Below are 19545 nucleotides of genomic sequence, written 5' to 3'. Positions count from 1 at the left end.
TGCTGGTGCTGTAGGCTGTCGTGAGGTGGATGGCTGTTGGGTGGGTGGCTGCCTGCGTTTGTGTGTCTTGGAAGAGGGGGTGACAGACACAGTGGGAGAGGACACAGGGGACGTGTAAATGGCAGTGGGGGTGGTGACTGCACAAGTGTGGACTGTACTGGAGGGTGAGGTGGTGATGGAAGCACTGGCTGATGTTGGGGTGCATGCAGGTGTGAGTGTAGACGTCACAGGGAGGGAGGAGGGAGACGAGGAGGAGGGGGACACAGGGGTGGCAGTGGCTGTTGGCATGTCTGCATCTGGGTGTTGCTTGAGTGAGTGTTTGTGGGATCTGTGGTGCTTGTGTTTGGATGAGCTGGCTCTTGGGTGTTGAGGTGTGTGCAGGCTGGTCTGATGGTGTGGATGGGATAGGCTGAGGAACAGGAGACAGAGAAAGGCTGGAGGCAGTAAGAAGAGGGAGGCTGGAAACAGGGACAATGGCTGCCGTCAGTGCTGAGGCCAGAGCAGTGAACGCTCGTTGATGTGCAGCCTGACCCGAATGAATGCCCTCCAGGTACGCATTGCTCTGTTGCACCTCCCTTTGCACACCCTGGATGGCATTCAAAAGGGTCGTCTGCCCAACAATGAGCGTCCTTACCAGGTCAATGAGCTCCGCACTGAGGGCAGCAGGGGCAACAGGGGCAGGGGCTGAGGTGCCTGGGGCGAAGGAGACGCGCGCCTTCCTGGGCGAACGGGCACGGAGCGAAGACTGAGGGGCTGCTGGGAGGGCGGGGCTGGTGCGCTGGGTGGCGGCTGTACCTGTAGAGGCGGGGCACGGATGTTGCCGCCACCCCTAGGGAGCTCCCATCCGAGGACGTGTCGCTTTCGCTGCTCTCACCAGCGGTCCCCGTCGTGGTGCTCCCCTCGCCCTCCGGATCACTGGTGCCCTCGGTGTCTGTTCCTGGGCCCACCGGGGCCTTGTGTCCTGCAGCTCCCTCGTGCTCCGATGCCAAATCTCCTCCGCCTGATGATGCTAATGCACACATGCACAAGAAGATGAAGAGAAAGGGTGGGGGGAGAAAAAAGAAGACCAGGTTGAGTGCATGCAATGTCAACACCGTTGGCGGAGAGGACAGACACAGGTGCCTAATGCACTAAGCCGCACATTCGGGGTACACTACTCAGTACTACTGACTAAGACAACAGGCCAAGAGACGTCAAACGCGCACATGGGAGATGCTGGACCTTCAATGGCTGTACTTGTCACCCTACCGAGGTGGGGGCCGGGGGCACAGGGCCATGCCTAAGGGAGAGGACTACACTACAGAAAGCGCCCTGGCCTAATGTCACCCACAGCCCTCCTCCCCCACCCATACGCCTCCACTGCGCAGAAAGATAGGAGAATGTGCTGATACTCACCCCCTTGTGTCTGCTGTGATGTCTTAAAGCGCCCATCCAATTCAGGGTAGGCCACCGCCAGGATCCGGGACATCAGGGGGGTCATGGTGCGACTGGCACCCCTCCTAGGTTGGGAGGCCATCCCCAGCAGTGTTTCTGCGGTCTTCCTTGTTCCGCGGCGGATGTCCTCCCACCTCTTGCGGCAGTGGGTGCCCCATCTGTTGTGGACCCCCAAGTTCCGGACTTCCTTGGCGATGGCACGCCAAATCTCGATCTTCTGATGGGCGCTGACCTATTTGACATGTACAGGGTGGAAAGGAGGAAATCATCAATGACCTGCATGTTAGATGTAATTGCCCCCCCCCACCAACTTTGCCATATGGCACATGCTCTCATCTATCGGGCATTGCACTCCTCATTCGCCCCCCACCCCACCAACTTACATCCACCCCAATCCACACAGGCATAGCCCATTCCATGTGCACCCGGTGTACTCACTTGTTGGTCTGGAGGACCGTAGAGTAGCGCATACTGGGGGAGGACCCCATCCACGAGCTTCTCCAACTCTTCAGACGTGAAGGCAGGGGCCCTTTCCCCAGTCGCAGCAGCCATTGTATCTTCCAGACCGAGGTCACAGCAGCACTTGCAGTATAGGTCCTCTCCTGTGGATGATCAGGTCTCGAGTGATTAAGCAGATAGAAAATGGCGGTCACGCCTGGGGCGGTGCGTACCGCGACCGCCGGCGCACTTCGTCATTGGCTCCTGAAACCCATAGGCTTCAAAGTTAACCAATGCGGCTTTGCGCCGTGGTCTTCGACCGCCTACCGCCACGGTGTGCCCCACCAGCGCATTGACCTCACATCCCATTGTCCCACTTCACAGGTCAGGCAGCCGCCATTTCAAGGGCCTACATGGCTTAATTTTGACTGCGACACACAGGCCTAGGCCTTGCATTGCCACACATACACGCCTTTCAACCCATTGCCATTCTTTAACTGTCCAAGCTGTCTGTACGTACCTGTGGTTTGGCTGACTCTGTGCTCCATGTTGTCCTTCCTAGGCACCGTCCGCTGGGACTTGCGATGAGAAGGAGGAATCCTCGCGTGTACCGACCGCTGGTGGACCTGTCGACAATGGAAGAACGCCATATAATACTTCGATACAGACTTGACCGTGCCACTATCCATGAACTGTGTGCCCAGCTGGAGCCAGACCTGATGTCCCCCATCCGCCAACCCACAGGGATTCCCCCTCTGGTGCAGGTTTTGTCAGTCCTCCATTTTTTGGTAAGTGGGTCATTCCAGACCACAGTGGCCATGTCATCTGGAATGTCTCAGCCTATGTTTTCTAAGATTTTGAGCAGAGTGTTGTCTGCCCTGATGAAACTCATGCGGAGCTACATCATTTTCCCAGAGGAGGGTGACTTGCCTACAGTGAAGGGTGATTTCTATGCCCTTGGACATATCCCCAACATCATTGGTGCCATTGATGGGACCCATGTGGCTTTGGTACCCCCAAAAGACGATGAGCAGGTGTACCGAAACAGAAAAAGTTATCATTCGATGAATGTCCAGGTGGTCTGTTTGGCTGACCAGTACATCTCCCATGTAAATGCCAAGTTCCCAGGGTCAGTGCATGACGCGTATGTGATGCGAAATAGCAGCATCCCCTATGTGATGGAGCAGCTACAGAGACAACGTGTGTGGCTAATAGGTGACTCTGGTTACCCCAACCTGCCGTGGCTACTGACCCCAGTGAGGAATCCCCGGACAAGGGCAGAGGAACGCTACAATGAGGCCCATGGGCGTACTAGGAGGGTGATTGAGCGAACCTTTGGCCTCCTGAAGGCCAGGTTTAGGTGCCTGCATATGACCGGTGGATCCCTGATGTACTCACCAAAGAAGGTGTGCCATATCATCGTGGCGTGCTGTATGCTTCACAACCTGGCTTTGCGACGCCAGGTGCCTTTCCTGCAGGAGGGTGGTCCAGATGGTGGTGTTGTAGAAGCCGTGGAGCCTGTGGAGAGTGAAGAGGAGGAAGACTCAGAGGACGACACAGACAATAGGGACAGAGTGATACAACAGTATTTCCAGTAACACCCAGGTAAGAATCACCCACGCCATTTCACAATTGCTTATAGCCTCCTGCATCTGTACTTTCTGTAGTTCCCACCAGATCTTTTTGGGTAATTTTTGTTTTTCCCTTCCCTTCTCAGTGCTGTATGACTCAGTGCCTGACTTCTGCTTGGTTTGCCCATGAACTACAGCGTATTGACATTGGTATGTTGTCATCACTAATTGACAGAACAGATATTGAACAGTAATATGTAATACATTTGCTAATAATACAGCATGACTCCAAACTGATTTGTGTGCAATATGTGATTTATTTACAGTGCTAGATATTGGTACATGTGATTATAAGGGTGATGGGTGGGGGTGGAGTAATGTCCATGGCAGAGTCCAGTTCTCAGTCTCACAGGTGCATTGTCCTTTTGCCTGTGGAAGGATGGAGCAGAGGCAGTTCATGGTTGGACAGGGTGGCAATGTGGGACAGTGGGAAGAGTTCAGGCGGTATGTCCTGCTGGCGGGGGTCTTGACATCCTACTCTGTCTTTTTTTTGGATCTCAGGCTCCTCTTACGGGGTGGTTGTTCTTCAGCAGGAGGTGGGGTTCTGGTGGCCTGTCGTGGTGTTGGGGCCTCCTGTCCACTAGCGCCGGCAGAGGTGGTAGGCTGTTCCTGGTCCGGGCTAGTGACAGGGGCCCTGTGTGGTGCCACATGGTCCCGCAACGCGTCTTCTATCCTGTTGAGGGCCAGGACGATGGTCCCCATTGCGGTCCCGATGATTCTCAGCTCCTCCCTGAACCCCATGTTGCGTTCCTCCTGCTGTGCCTGGATCTCCGTGAACCTGGCCAGTACCGTCGCCATCGTCTCTTGGGAGTGGTGGTAGGCCCCCATGATGGTGGTGAGGGCCTCTTGGAGAGTGGGTTCCCTGGGCCTCTCCTCCCCCCCCTGTCGCACAGCAGACCTCCGAGCTGCCCGGTTTCCCCCGGCCTCTGTCTCCTGGACGGTGTGCCCGCTCCCACTGCCCCCAGGTCCCTGTTGTTGTTGGGTTAGCCTGGGTGCCCTGTAGTGGCAGACACACCGCTGATTGACGTGTCCTAGAGACAGAGGCATGGGCCCGCTGGGTGGGAGCTGTGCTGGTGTTGGCAGAGGGGGTCGGGTCTGGTGTGGCCTGTGGCTGCCTGAGGGGAACCGACTGCCCAGAGGTCCCCGATGGTCCGGGTTGGTCATCAGGTTCACTGTCGACAGAGCTGCTGTCCTCACTGTGGGCCTGTTCCGGGGGTGGGATGGACATTTCTGGACCCTCCTGGCTGGTGTGTTGGCGTTCGGGTCCTGCATGGGGTAAGAGAGTTTGGTTATTGTTTCTGTGTGTGCAATGGCGTGCGTGTTATGGGTGCCCTCGTCCCCCAGTGCAGGCATTCCCTTGAGGGAGGTGTTGTGAGGGTAGTTAGTGGGGGGGGGTAAGTGCAGTGGTCATGCTTGGGTGATGGGTGTCCATGGATTGTGTTGGCATGCAGGAGTTGGTGTTGGGATGGGTGGGTTGTGCTGGTGAGACATTGTCAGGGAGGATGTGTGCTGGGGGGTTGGGGGTGAGGGTGGGGGTGTGGGTTGGCATGCTGGTGGGGTGGGGGGATATAGTAGTTGAGATTGGACTTACCAGAGTCCATTCCTCCGGCTACTCCTGCGAGGCCCTGAGGATGCAGGATGTTGAAGACCTCTTGCTCCCATGATGTAAATTCGGGAGGGGTGGGTGGGGGTCCGCCGCCAGTCTTCAGGACCGCGATGTTGTGCCTGGAGACCATCGATCGGACCTTCCCCCGTAGGTCGTTCCATCATTTGCGGATGTCCTCCCTATTCCTGGGATGCTGTCCCACCGCGTTGACCCTGTCCACGATCCGCTGCCATAGCTCCGCCTTCCTAGCTATACTGGTGTGCTGCACCTGTGAGCCGAAGAGCTGGGGTTCCACTCTTAGGATTTCCTCCACCATGACCCGGAGTTCTTGGTCCGAAAAGCGTGGGTGCCTTTGGGGTGCCATGGGGTGGTGTGGGTGAGGTGTGGGGTGATGTATGTGATGATGAGTATGTTGGTGTGTGGTGCTTTGTGCTACTATGTGGTGTGTGTGATGGTGTAGTGTGCCTCAGTGTGTATTGCTATGGATTGTCTGCTGTGTCTCTCTCTCCTTCTCTCAGTAATTGTGGTCGTAGGGGTTTGTGGGTGATGTGGGGGTGTGTTTTATAGTTGATTGATTGTGTGGGAGTGGGTTGTGTATGTGTATCAGGTGTATGTATTTGTAATTGTCCAATGTGCCTGTGTTTTGGTGCTGTGTGTGTATTTTGACCGCGGCGGTGTGTACCGCCAATGGAATACCGCGTTGGAAAGCCCGCCGCGTTGATTCGTAGGTCGAAATGGCATGGGCATATTTCTGTTGGCGTGACGGTGGAGGTTTGGTCATCTCCAGTTTATCGCTGCCCGCTGATGTGGCGGCCTGCAGTGGAGGTCGGATTTTTGGAGGTTTGGCCGTTGTGGGTCAGAATGACCGTGGTGGCTTTCCGCGGCCGCGGCGGTGTTATGGCGGTCTTCTGACCGGCGGTAAGCGCCTTTTACCGCCGAGGTCAGAATGACCCCCTATGTGTCTGTTCATTTCTCAACTGAGTTGCTCAGCCAGGTAATTTGTACAAATATATTATATCAACCATAAGGAGAATTGTAATAATCAAAGACACAAATTGCATTAAACACAATCATTGAACATGTGAAACAGACATCACACTGTGGCAGTGGGAAATTCAAACTGGATTTTGTCAACACATCATTATCCATAGTTCAATTCATTGGAAGCTGTTTGTCACCTGAATGTATAAGTTCTGTCCTCATTGCAATTATTTGATAAATTTTTCCTAATAAAAAAAATTGACAACATCCAATCTGTCTAAAAATCCAAGGAGCGTGATTACAAAACTGGTAATTTTTCTTAGGTGTTAGCTGCGACTTTAAGGGAAAAACATTGACATATATCCTGAGTGTCTGCATTGAAAATTTACTAATGGACATGAAGCTCTCCCCTTATTTAATCTGTATGGTTGCCATGTTCGTAGCTGGATGACGTATTTGGAATCCAGTTGTCTCAATTTCAGTTGCCTCCTCTTTCACCCTTTTGTATCATATACATGGCATAATATTGCATTGTTTCCTAACTGTCCTGACGCTCATTTGTGTAATGTTTTGTTATGAAATTTGAATGATCTTTACTTTGCACAGCTCTTATGTGTTCCAATATCCCTTTTTAATAGACAAAGACTGCTGCCCATATTCCTCAACCACTTTTACATTGCAGCACATGAACTACATATTGTGATTCACAGGTCAGCCTTTTATCAATCACGACAGAGCTCCAGTTTTTGTCTGGGAATGTTTTGACGTTTGAAGTTGAAAAACAAAGCTGAAAATCAGGCTTGGGGGAGGAGGGCACCTATGTGGGGAGGAAGGGATGAGCATAATGACAATGTTGCATCATGGCAAGGGGTTGAGTTCCCCAATGTTATAACTGGGGTCGTTGATATGCAGACAGGTTACCCACTGTTCAAGTAAAGACCCTCACTGTAGTCATCGTAATCATCATCATCTTTATTTCGGCTATAAGCCACAAAAGCAACATCCTACGAATGGCTAAAAAATATATATTACAAATATTTTCACAATACATGAAATAATTAATAAATTACAATCGTAAAATCATCAAAAAGTGAGGAAACGCTCATTTGGAATGGACATTGTCACAGCAATTCATACTTTAGTTCTTAAAGACAATGGCCATTTGCCCACAGGCAGAGTCCTCATAAAACCCTCCTTTGTAATAGTACTCATTCTACGGGTTAAAGGCTACCCTATTGAAAAATGAGTCAGACTTAAGCACTATTGCTACAGTATACTAACCAGTGGCCATAATACAAAGGCTGTGTTCTACAAATTGGAAGAGCAACTCTTAGATCTCACAATCCAGGCACATCGAAGAAAGCTGGCGACTGCAAACACTACCTTTCCACTAGTGTTGCTTGATAATACACGTAGTGACTCCCTATAGTTCCTGATACCAAGGAGCCGACATAGTAGGATGATCCATTTCCGCCTAGGCTTTGAATACCTTGGACAAGATAAAAAGGAAGTGGGCGAAAGACTCAACTTCCATTGGGCAGTAGGGGCAGGAACTGTTCACACAGCTGCCTTTTTCCCATCTAGAGGTGAGAGAGTTCAATGGCAGAATTCCTAATCTGAATTTAATGAACAGATTATTTGCCTGTGCCGTGTATATATTATCTATGTACTGTTCAAGCTTAGGCAGGTACTTATGATGAAAATATTGTTCTGTCCTACTGCCCATTAACTGTACTTGCCAAATCTGGGTTAATGCAGCCTTCCAGTATAGCCTTTTTACGCGCAGTGACACACTTCTTGTTATATTCTGCAGGCATCTCCATAGCTCCTCCATTTTGATAGAGTGGCACAGGTGCTTAATATAATTAAACCACGGAATAGATGCCACTTTGTTAAAAGATAGTAACTCCAGCATGGCTATCCTATACAACCCCAAGTGCTCAGAAGACCACAGACACACCCAATACAAGAGGGGTTTTAGGCAATTACATGATGTATTTGGTTTAAGGTCACGTCAAATCAAAATGGAATGAGTGGGGTGCTGACTGGTAAATGTAGCATGGAGCGCAGAAACTTGTTTCAATCAGGGTTAATCTATATGAATTACAATGCCCCCAAAACTCTGCACCATAAGTTGCAGCTATGACTGCTGTAGCCTTATATACCTTGAGTGCCAGAGAGAGTGACCCTCCCAAAGAGTTCTTTATCCTCCTGCCAAAAACCATTGCCCGATGCTGTACGATAGTTGTGAAGTCCAAGAAAGATTGTCTGACATTCTTATACCCAAATAATCGAATTGCCTAACCTGCCCGATGAGGACACCCCCTATAACCATTTTCCCCCTAAAAGATTTATGTGGATTTAGGGCCATACATTTTGTCTTCTCTGGATTAATTTCTAACTCTCTCACTTCACATAATGCTGAAATAGAATCAAATTCATTTGGCAGTCCCATTGGGATTCTTGATATAAGCAAGGTGTCATCAGCGAACATAAGAATCGGTGCTGTTATTCCCTTTAATTTGGGAGCATCATGATTGCACCAAGCCAACTGATCCACTGCCCAGTTAATATAAAGGCTAAACAAAGTAGGGGCCAAGACACACCCATGTCTCACCCCTCTTGCAATCGGGATTGGATCAGTAAGATCACCTCCCACCGTCCACCTAACTCTAGCGTAGGTGCCTTTGTGCAAATATCTTATTAGCCCCAAGTCAAAAGCCGCCCTCAAGTCAATGAAGGCAACGTGGAGAAGGTCATGTTTTAGGGTCAGGTAATTTCAACAAAGTGATTTAAACCTAAAGACTTGATCCACTGTGCTAACACCTTTTTGGAATCCAGCCTGCTAATCAGCAAGGATGTGAAGGTCAACAATCCATGAATGCAACTTTGCCAGAATCTGTTTGCAAAAAATATTTTGGCTGATGTCAATTAAACTTATTAGTCTGTAATTTCCTGAAGAGTCTCTGTCTCCTTTTTTATAGATTGGCATCACTGTTGCTCCCCTTCACGTGGGGGGGATACCTTCTCCCTTCATAATGGCATTACTTAAATATGGTATCCAGACCTCAGGTTGTGATGGATACAAATCACCCGGGATGCCATCAGGGCCCGGTGCTTTCCCCTTATTTAGGGACTGCAAGGCCATGGAGGTTTCATCAAGAGTACATCCTGCCAGGTCAGGACTAGAGGGCCATACTTACTGTGTAATGGGTTGCCAGCAACATCCCTAGGAGCTGTTACTAATATCTTTTCACTATGTCTTTTCTTTCTCTATAGAGCCCTTTGAAATGGATCGCCCATCCCTTAGGCTGGATTGATGGTTCACTCTCGGAAGCAGGGGGATATTTCCTATCTGTTACCAACTTCCAGAATATCTTGGAATCCCCATCACGGAGGGCCACAGTTAGGCTAGCTAATTGTTTGCTTTCCCACCTCTTTTTGGCATCTCTTAGAGTTCTTTTATAAAGGCCCCTAGTGCCCTTTATCTCCTTTATGTCCCCTTGTCCAACACATTCAAGAGCTGCAATTTTAGCAATCTATAGGTCTTTGAGAACCACCTTGGTTTTCTAAAGGTAACAGCCCCTCTACGTCTCACCAGTGAGAAAATAGGTCTTAGTTTATCCATCAAACCATAATGCAGTTGGACAAAGTTGATCACTGGAGAGTGAGTAGACACCAAATTGGACAGGCTGTCTATGAACCTGTGGTAAATTGTGGACTGGATCTTCACATCATTTGCCACCTCTGCCCACATTAAATTCCTCGTATTATTTAATACCTTAATGTTACTACCCTCTACCCACAAAGACAGGCTGCAGTCTTTAAAAAAGGATGCTGAAAAGGTTGCACAAAGGGCCTGATGGTCACTATCAACTCTAGGGACCACTATCTTGTGAATGAGAGATGGCCAAAGCCTTTGGTCCAAAGAAATATAGTTGAGGTGAGTCAGGTAAGCTCCCCTCCTAAATGTAGGCAAAGACAGAGAATCTGATCTTGTATTTCCATTTACCTGTTTTAACCCCATACTAGTGATAACATTCTTGAAGTCGGCTGCTACCCCCGTGGCTCTACACATGTCTTCCTGCACTGGTCTTGGTCTAGATTCACCGTAGGGATAAATCATTAATAGATGATCTTCATTAGGTCTCAGCTGGGTGTTACAATCCCCGGCCACTATAACCGCATGACCTGGGGAGCGAGGGAGCATGTCCGCAATTTGGTCTACCATCGAAATGTGGACGCTTGGAGGGGCAGGTCTAATGTAAACATTTACAATAGCTTTATGGTTCATCCCACTTTGGGTCACAATCTTGAGTTCTACAGCCAGTATATCCATACTGCTGCAGGGAATTACTTTTTACCTTTAAGAATAGATCCTGCTTAAGCCAGACTACTAGACCTCCTGCGGCATGCCCTGAAGGTGAGGGGACTGCTAACTTTTGAACAGTCAAGTATCCCACTCTATGTAGCACCAGCGGAGCCCAGGTTTCCTGCATCATAATAATATGATGCTGATCTATAAAATTACACCCCTCTGGATCACTGAACTTCGTTCTCAGGCCCGGCACATTCCATTAAAGGAGCTCAACTGGATTACCATCGCACATTCCAAATCCTACCACCTTACATATTCAGGTTCCATAATATGATGTCACTTCCAAGTCCCTGATTTCATCTTTAAGCACTTTGTGGTTGAATTCACACCCCTCCTCTCTATTCGCTAAAGGCCAAACAGATTTAGACAACTTTTTAATGCTTGCAATATACGTTTCACTCATGATTTGCTGTAACACCTCCTGTCAATCAACGTCAGACGTATCTCCAATAGATTTCAAGACAGCACAATTTGAAGAGCTGGGGGGGCTTCCGATGTGGGGCATGTTTCTACAATCTGTAGGGACCTGTGGGATCAATGTTGTAACCCTTATATGTGATATCACATAAAGCATTAATCTTTGCTCAAGGGACAGGAGGCCATCCACAAGCTCTTGATTGGCTAGTTTCAGCCCAATACAGTCCTGACCCAAATCTGATCCTTTAATTCTCATAGCATGTCTTATGTCCTCTCTTATCACTGATCTGCAACACCTAGTTCCCCTAATCAAATGAATTGTTTTGTTTATAAGTGAAATTTGGGTTTCTCTTTTGCCTGCATATAGTTTCGGGACTTTCCACAGATACAGATCATTCTGCTTTCTTAATTTATTTTTCTGGGAGGATCCCCTTAAAAGATCTTAGTGCTGTGAGCCATGCATCTTATACTACCTCCTAGAGTCTATTCTTTCCCACCTACTAGATCAGAACTACAACAATTAAAAGTGACTGATGCTTGGCACCCCGTAGGAAACCTTCCCCCTTGAGAACTGGTATTAAGTCTGTTGGTTTGCCCCTTTCCACTTTCTTTGCTATCATGTTTATTAAAGGAATAAGTGGGAGGTGCAGATATCTACGAAGGATCTAAAAAGGGGGGGTTTCTATCTTCGCAACTATGGTCATCAAGCAATCCAGTTTATCTTCTTACATTTCGCCTAGAGAACCAACATAATCTTGTAGAGTCTTAATTGCGCCACTCAGTTGAACTTAGTGCACCCTCATAGAGGTTTCTCCATTGTTGCCACCATCGTTGTCAACTCCACACAATTTTACACTATCATTCAGAATATTTCTGAGATCTTCAAGAGGTGCATAATGGTAAAAATACTCTATAGGAGACTCTATTGGGGGAGAGGCCTATCCTGGGAGGAATGGGAATGAGTCAACGGAGTTGCTGCGGCAAGGCCCTCATCTGTGTGACCTCTAAAATGGATTTCCCTGTTATCTTTGGGAGCCTGGAGTCATTGAAAATATTTTTTAAATTATCTACAGTGGGTGGGTTGCCCACTGTTCCATCCTGGGGAGTGCAAAGCCACAGTCTCTCAAGTCTCTACAGTGGGTGGGTTGCCCACTGGTCCATCCTGGGGAGTGCAAAGCCACAGTCTCTCAAGTGGATAACAGTCTCCACTGGTTCTGGAGGGGGACTGGTGTCCAGGGTGCTTCATCCTGTGAAGGACAGAGGTAGTGGATGCATGTCTCCACTGGTTCTGGAGGGGGACTCTTTTTTTGGATCTCAGGCTCCTCTTACGGGGTGGTTGTTCTTCAGCAGGAGGTGGGGTTCTGGTGGCCTGTCGTGGTGTTGGGGCCTCCTGTCCACTAGCGCCGGCAGAGGTGGTAGGCTGTTCCTGGTCCAGGCTAGTGACAGGGGCCCTGTGTGGTGCCACATGGTCCCGCAACGCGTCTTCTATCCTGTTGAGGGCCAGGACGATGGTCCCCATTGCGGTCCCGATGATTCTCAGCTCCTCCCTGAACCCCATGTTGCGTTCCTCCTGCTGTGCCTGGATCTCCGTGAACCTGGCCAGTACCGTCGCCATCGTCTCTTGGGAGTGGTGGTAGGCCCCCATGATGGTGGTGAGGGCCTCTTGGAGAGTGGGTTCCCTGGGCCTCTCCTCCCCCCCCTGTCGCACAGCAGACCTCCGAGCTGCCCGGTTTCCCCCGGCCTCTGTCTCCTGGACGGTGTGCCCGCTCCCACTGCCCCCAGGTCCCTGTTGTTGTTGGGTTAGCCTGGGTGCCCTGTAGTGGCAGACACACCGCTGATTGACGTGTCCTAGAGACAGAGGCATGGGCCCGCTGGGTGGGAGCTGTGCTGGTGTTGGCAGAGGGGGTCGGGTCTGGTGTGGCCTGTGGCTGCCTGAGGGGAACCGACTGCCCAGAGGTCCCCGATGGTCCGGGCTGGTCATCAGGTTCACTGTCGACAGAGCTGCTGTCCTCACTGTGGGCCTGTTCCGGGGGTGGGATGGACATTTCTGGACCCTCCTGGCTGGTGTGTTGGCGTTCGGGTCCTGCATGGGGTAAGAGAGTTTGGTTATTGTTTCTGTGTGTGCAATGGCGTGCGTGTTATGGGTGCCCTCGTCCCCCAGTGCAGGCATTCCCTTGAGGGAGGTGTTGTGAGGGTAGTTAGTGGGGGGGGGTAAGTGCAGTGGTCATGCTTGGGTGATGGGTGTCCATGGATTGTGTTGGCATGCAGGAGTTGGTGTTGGGATGGGTGGGTTGTGCTGGTGAGACATTGTCAGGGAGGATGTGTGCTGGGGGGTTGGGGGTGAGGGTGGGGGTGTGGGTTGGCATGCTGGTGGGGTGGGGGGATATAGTAGTTGAGATTGGACTTACCAGAGTCCATTCCTCCGGCTACTCCTGCGAGGCCCTGAGGATGCAGGATGTTGAAGACCTCTTGCTCCCATGATGTAAATTCGGGAGGGGTGGGTGGGGGTCCGCCGCCAGTCTTCAGGACCGCGATGTTGTGCCTGGAGACCATCGATCGGACCTTCCCCCGTAGGTCGTTCCATCATTTGCGGATGTCCTCCCTATTCCTGGGATGCTGTCCCACCGCGTTGACCCTGTCCACGATCCGCTGCCATAGCTCCGCCTTCCTAGCTATACTGGTGTGCTGCACCTGTGAGCCGAAGAGCTGGGGTTCCACTCTTAGGATTTCCTCCACCATGACCCGGAGTTCTTGGTCCGAAAAGCGTGGGTGCCTTTGGGGTGCCATGGGGTGGTGTGGGTGAGGTGTGGGGTGATGTATGTGATGATGAGTATGTTGGTGTGTGGTGCTTTGTGCTACTATGTGGTGTGTGTGATGGTGTAGTGTGCCTCAGTGTGTATTGCTATGGATTGTCTGCTGTGTCTCTCTCTCCTTCTCTCAGTAATTGTGGTCGTAGGGGTTTGTGGGTGATGTGGGGGTGTGTTTTATAGTTGATTGATTGTGTGGGAGTGGGTTGTGTATGTGTATCAGGTGTGTGTATTTGTAATTGTCCAATGTGCCTGTGTTTTGGTGCTGTGTGTGTATTTTGACCGCGGCGGTGTGTACCGCCAATGGAATACCGCGTTGGAAAGCCCGCCGCGTTGATTCGTAGGTCGAAATGGCATGGGCATATTTCTGTTGGCGTGACGGTGGAGGTTTGGTCATCTCCAGTTTATCGCTGCCCGCTGATGTGGCGGCCTGCAGTGGAGGTCGGATTTTTGGAGGTTTGGCCGTTGTGGGTCAGAATGACCGTGGTGGCTTTCCGCGGCCGCGGCGGTGTTATGGCGGTGTTCTGACCGGCGGTAAGCGCCTTTTACCGCCGAGGTCAGAATGACCCCCTATGTGTCTGTTCATTTCTCAACTGAGTTGCTCAGCCAGGTAATTTGTACAAATATATTATATCAACCATAAGGAGAATTGTAATAATCAAAGACACAAATTGCATTAAACACAATCATTGAACATGTGAAACAGACATCACACTGTGGCAGTGGGAAATTCAAACTGGATTTTGTCAACACATCATTATCCATAGTTCAATTCATTGGAAGCTGTTTGTCACCTGAATGTATAAGTTCTGTCCTCATTGCAATTATTTGATACATTTTTCCTAATAAAAAAAATTGACAACATCCAATCTGTCTAAAAATCCAAGGAGCGTGATTACAAAACTGGTAATTTTTCTTAGGTGTTAGCTGCGACTTTAAGGGAAAAACATTGACATATATCCTGAGTGTCTGCATTGAAAATTTACTAATGGACATGAAGCTCTCCCCTTATTTAATCTGTATGGTTGCCATGTTCGTAGCTGGATGACGTATTTGGAATCCAGTTGTCTCAATTTCAGTTGCCTCCTCTTTCACCCTTTTGTATCATATACATGGCATAATATTGCATTGTTTCCTAACTGTCCTGACGCTCATTTGTGTAATGTTTTGTTATGAAATTTGAATGATCTTTACTTTGCACAGCTCTTATGTGTTCCAATATCCCTTTTTAATAGACAAAGACTGCTGCCCATATTCCTCAACCACTTTTACATTGCAGCACATGAACTACATATTGTGATTCACAGGTCAGCCTTTTATCAATCACGACAGAGCTCCAGTTTTTGTCTGGGAATGTTTTGACGTTTGAAGTTGAAAAACAAAGCTGAAAATCAGGCTTGGGGGAGGAGGGCACCTATGTGGGGAGGAAGGGATGAGCATAATGACAATGTTGCATCATGGCAAGGGGTTGAGTTCCCCAATGTTATAACTGGGGTCGTTGATATGCAGACAGGTTACCCACTGTTCAAGTAAAGACCCTCACTGTAGTCATCGTAATCATCATCATCTTTATTTCGGCTATAAGCCACAAAAGCAACATCCTACGAATGGCTAAAAAATATATATTACAAATATTTTCACAATACATGAAATAATTAATAAATTACAATCGTAAAATCATCAAAAAGTGAGGAAACGCTCATTTGGAATGGACATTGTCACAGCAATTCATACTTTAGTTCTTAAAGACAATGGCCATTTGCCCACAGGCAGAGTCCTCATAAAACCCTCCTTTGTAATAGTACTCATTCTACGGGTTAAAGGCTACCCTATTGAAAAATGAGTCAGACTTAAGCACTATTGCTACAGTATACTAACCAGTGGCCATAATACAAAGGCTGTGTTCTACAAATTGGAAGAGCAACTCTTAGATCTCACAATCCAGGCACATCGAAGAAAGCTGGCGACTGCAAACACTACCTTTCAACTAGTGTTGCTTGATAATACACGTAGTGACTCCCTATAGTTCCTGATACCAAGGAGCCGACATAGTAGGATGATCCATTTCCGCCTAGGCTTTGAATACCTTGGACAAGATAAAAAGGAAGTGGGCGAAAGACTCAACTTCCATTGGGCAGTAGGGGCAGGAACTGTTCACACAGCTGCCTTTTTCCCATCTAGAGGTGAGAGAGTTCAATGGCAGAATTCCTAATCTGAATTTAATGAACAGATTATTTGCCTGTGCCGTGTATATATTATCTATGTACTGTTCAAGCTTAGGCAGGTACTTATGATGAAAATATTGTTCTGTCCTACTGCCCATTAACTGTACTTGCCAAATCTGGGTTAATGCAGCCTTCCAGTATAGCCTTTTTACGCGCAGTGACACACTTCTTGTTATATTCTGCAGGCATCTCCATAGCTCCTCCATTTTGATAGAGTGGCACAGGTGCTTAATATAATTAAACCACGGAATAGATGCCACTTTGTTAAAAGATAGTAACTCCAGCATGGCTATCCTATACAACCCCAAGTGCTCAGAAGACCACAGACACACCCAATACAAGAGGGGTTTTAGGCAATTACATGATGTATTTGGTTTAAGGTCACGTCAAATCAAAATGGAATGAGTGGGGTGCTGACTGGTAAATGTAGCATGGAGCGCAGAAACTTGTTTCAATCAGGGTTAATCTATATGAATTACAATGCCCCCAAAACTCTGCACCATAAGTTGCAGCTATGACTGCTGTAGCCTTATATACCTTGAGTGCCAGAGAGAGTGACCCTCCCAAAGAGTTCTTTATCCTCCTGCCAAAAACCATTGCCCGATGCTGTACGATAGTTGTGAAGTCCAAGAAAGATTGTCTGACATTCTTATACCCAAATAATCGAATTGCCTAACCTGCCCGATGAGGACACCCCCTATAACCATTTTCCCCCTAAAAGATTTATGTGGATTTAGGGCCATACATTTTGTCTTCTCTGGATTAATTTCTAACTCTCTCACTTCACATAATGCTGAAATAGAATCAAATTCATTTGGCAGTCCCATTGGGATTCTTGATATAAGCAAGGTGTCATCAGCGAACATAAGAATCGGTGCTGTTATTCCCTTTAATTTGGGAGCATCATGATTGCACCAAGCCAACTGATCCACTGCCCAGTTAATATAAAGGCTAAACAAAGTAGGGGCCAAGACACACCCATGTCTCACCCCTCTTGCAATCGGGATTGGATCAGTAAGATCACCTCCCACCGTCCACCTAACTCTAGCGTAGGTGCCTTTGTGCAAATATCTTATTAGCCCCAAGTCAAAAGCCGCCCTCAAGTCAATGAAGGCAATGTGGAGAAGGTCATGTTTTAGGGTCAGGTAATTTCAACAAAGTGATTTAAACCTAAAGACTTGATCCACTGTGCTAACACCTTTTTGGAATCCAGCCTGCTAATCAGCAAGGATGTGAAGGTCAACAATCCATGAATGCAACTTTGCCAGAATCTGTTTGCAAAAAATATTTTGGCTGATGTCAATTAAACTTATTAGTCTGTAATTTCCTGAAGAGTCTCTGTCTCCTTTTTTATAGATTGGCATCACTGTTGCTCCCCTTCACGTGGGGGGGATACCTTCTCCCTTCATAATGGCATTACTTAAATATGGTATCCAGACCTCAGGTTGTGATGGATACAAATCACCCGGGATGCCATCAGGGCCCGGTGCTTTCCCCTTATTTAGGGACTGCAAGGCCATGGAGGTTTCATCAAGAGTACATCCTGCCAGGTCAGGACTAGAGGGCCATACTTACTGTGTAATGGGTTGCCAGCAACATCCCTAGGAGCTGTTCTAATATCTTTTCACTATGTCTTTTCTTTCTCTATAGAGCCCTTTGAAATGGATCGCCCATCCCTTAGGCTGGATTGATGGTTCACTCTCGGAAGCAGGGGGATATTTCCTATCTGTTACCAACTTCCAGAATATCTTGGAATCCCCATCACGGAGGGCCACAGTTAGGCTAGCTAATTGTTTGCTTTCCCACCTCTTTTTGGCATCTCTTAGAGTTCTTTTATAAAGGCCCCTAGTGCCCTTTATCTCCTTTATGTCCCCTTGTCCAACACATTCAAGAGCTGCAATTTTAGCAATCTATAGGTCTTTGAGAACCACCTTGGTTTTCTAAAGGTAACAGCCCCTCTACGTCTCACCAGTGAGAAAAGAGGTCTTAGTTTATCCATCAAACCATAATGCAGTTGGACAAAGTTGATCACTGGAGAGTGAGTAGACACCAAATTGGACAGGCTGTCTATGAACCTGTGGTAAATTGTGGACTGGATCTTCACATCATTTGCCACCTCTGCCCACATTAAATTCCTCGTATTATTTAATACCTTAATGTTACTACCCTCTACCCACAAAGACAGGCTGCAGTCTTTAAAAAAGGATGCTGAAAAGGTTGCACAAAGGGCCTGATGGTCACTATCAACTCTAGGGACCACTATCTTGTGAATGAGAGATGGCCAAAGCCTTTGGTCCAAAGAAATATAGTTGAGGTGACTCAGGTAAGCTCCCCTCCTAAATGTAGGCAAAGACAGAGAATCTGATCTTGTATTTCCATTTACCTGTTTTAACCCCATACTAGTGATAACATTCTTGAAGTCGGCTGCTACCCCCGTGGCTCTACACATGTCTTCCTGCACTGGTCTTGGTCTAGATTCACCGTAGGGATAAATCATTAATAGATGATCTTCATTAGGTCTCAGCTGGGTGTTACAATCCCCGGCCACTATAACCGCATGACCTGGGGAGCGAGGGAGCATGTCCGCAATTTGGTCTACCATCGAAATGTGGACGCTTGGAGGGGCAGGTCTAATGTAAACATTTACAATAGCTTTATGGTTCATCCCACTTTGGGTCACAATCTTGAGTTCTACAGCCAGTATATCCATACTGCTGCAGGGAATTACTTTTTACCTTTAAGAATAGATCCTGCTTAAGCCAGACTACTAGACCTCCTGCGGCATGCCCAGAAGGTGAGGGGACTGCTAACTTTTGAACAGTCAAGTATCCCACTCTATGTAGCACCAGCGGAGCCCAGGTTTCCTGCATCATAATAATATGATGCTGATCTATAAAATTACACCCCTCTGGATCACTGAACTTTGTTCTCAGGCCCGGCACATTCCATTAAAGGAGCTCAACTGGATTACCATCGCACATTCCAAATCCTACCACCTTACATATTCTGGTTCCATAATATGATGTCACTTCCAAGTCCCTGATTTCATCTTTAAGCACTTTGTGGTTGAATTCACACCCCTCCTCTCTATTCGCTAAAGGCCAAACAGATTTAGACAACTTTTTAATGCTTGCAATATACGTTTCACTCATGATTTGCTGTAACACCTCCTGTCAATCAACGTCAGACGTATCTCCAATAGATTTCAAGACAGCACAATTTGAAGAGCTGGGGGGGCTTCCGATGTGGGGCATGTTTCTACAATCTGTAGGGACCTGTGGGATCAATGTTGTAACCCTTATATGTGATATCACATAAAGCATTAATCTTTGCTCAAGGGACAGGAGGCCATCCACAAGCTCTTGATTGGCTAGTTTCAGCCCAATACAGTCCTGACCCAAATCTGATCCTTTAATTCTCATAGCATGTCTTATGTCCTCTCTTATCACTGATCTGCAACACCTAGTTCCCCTAATCAAATGAATTGTTTTGTTTATAAGTGAAATTTGGGTTTCTCTTTTGCCTGCATATAGTTTCGGGACTTTCCACAGATACAGATCATTCTGCTTTCTTAATTTATTTTTCTGGGAGGATCCCCTTAAAAGATCTTAGTGCTGTGAGCCATGCA

The sequence above is a fragment of the Pleurodeles waltl genome, chromosome 5, assembly GCF_031143425.1.
Source record: "Pleurodeles waltl isolate 20211129_DDA chromosome 5, aPleWal1.hap1.20221129, whole genome shotgun sequence".
NCBI classification, from domain to species: domain Eukaryota; kingdom Metazoa; phylum Chordata; class Amphibia; order Caudata; family Salamandridae; genus Pleurodeles; species Pleurodeles waltl.
Note: the sequence above shows the minus strand (reverse complement) of the source record.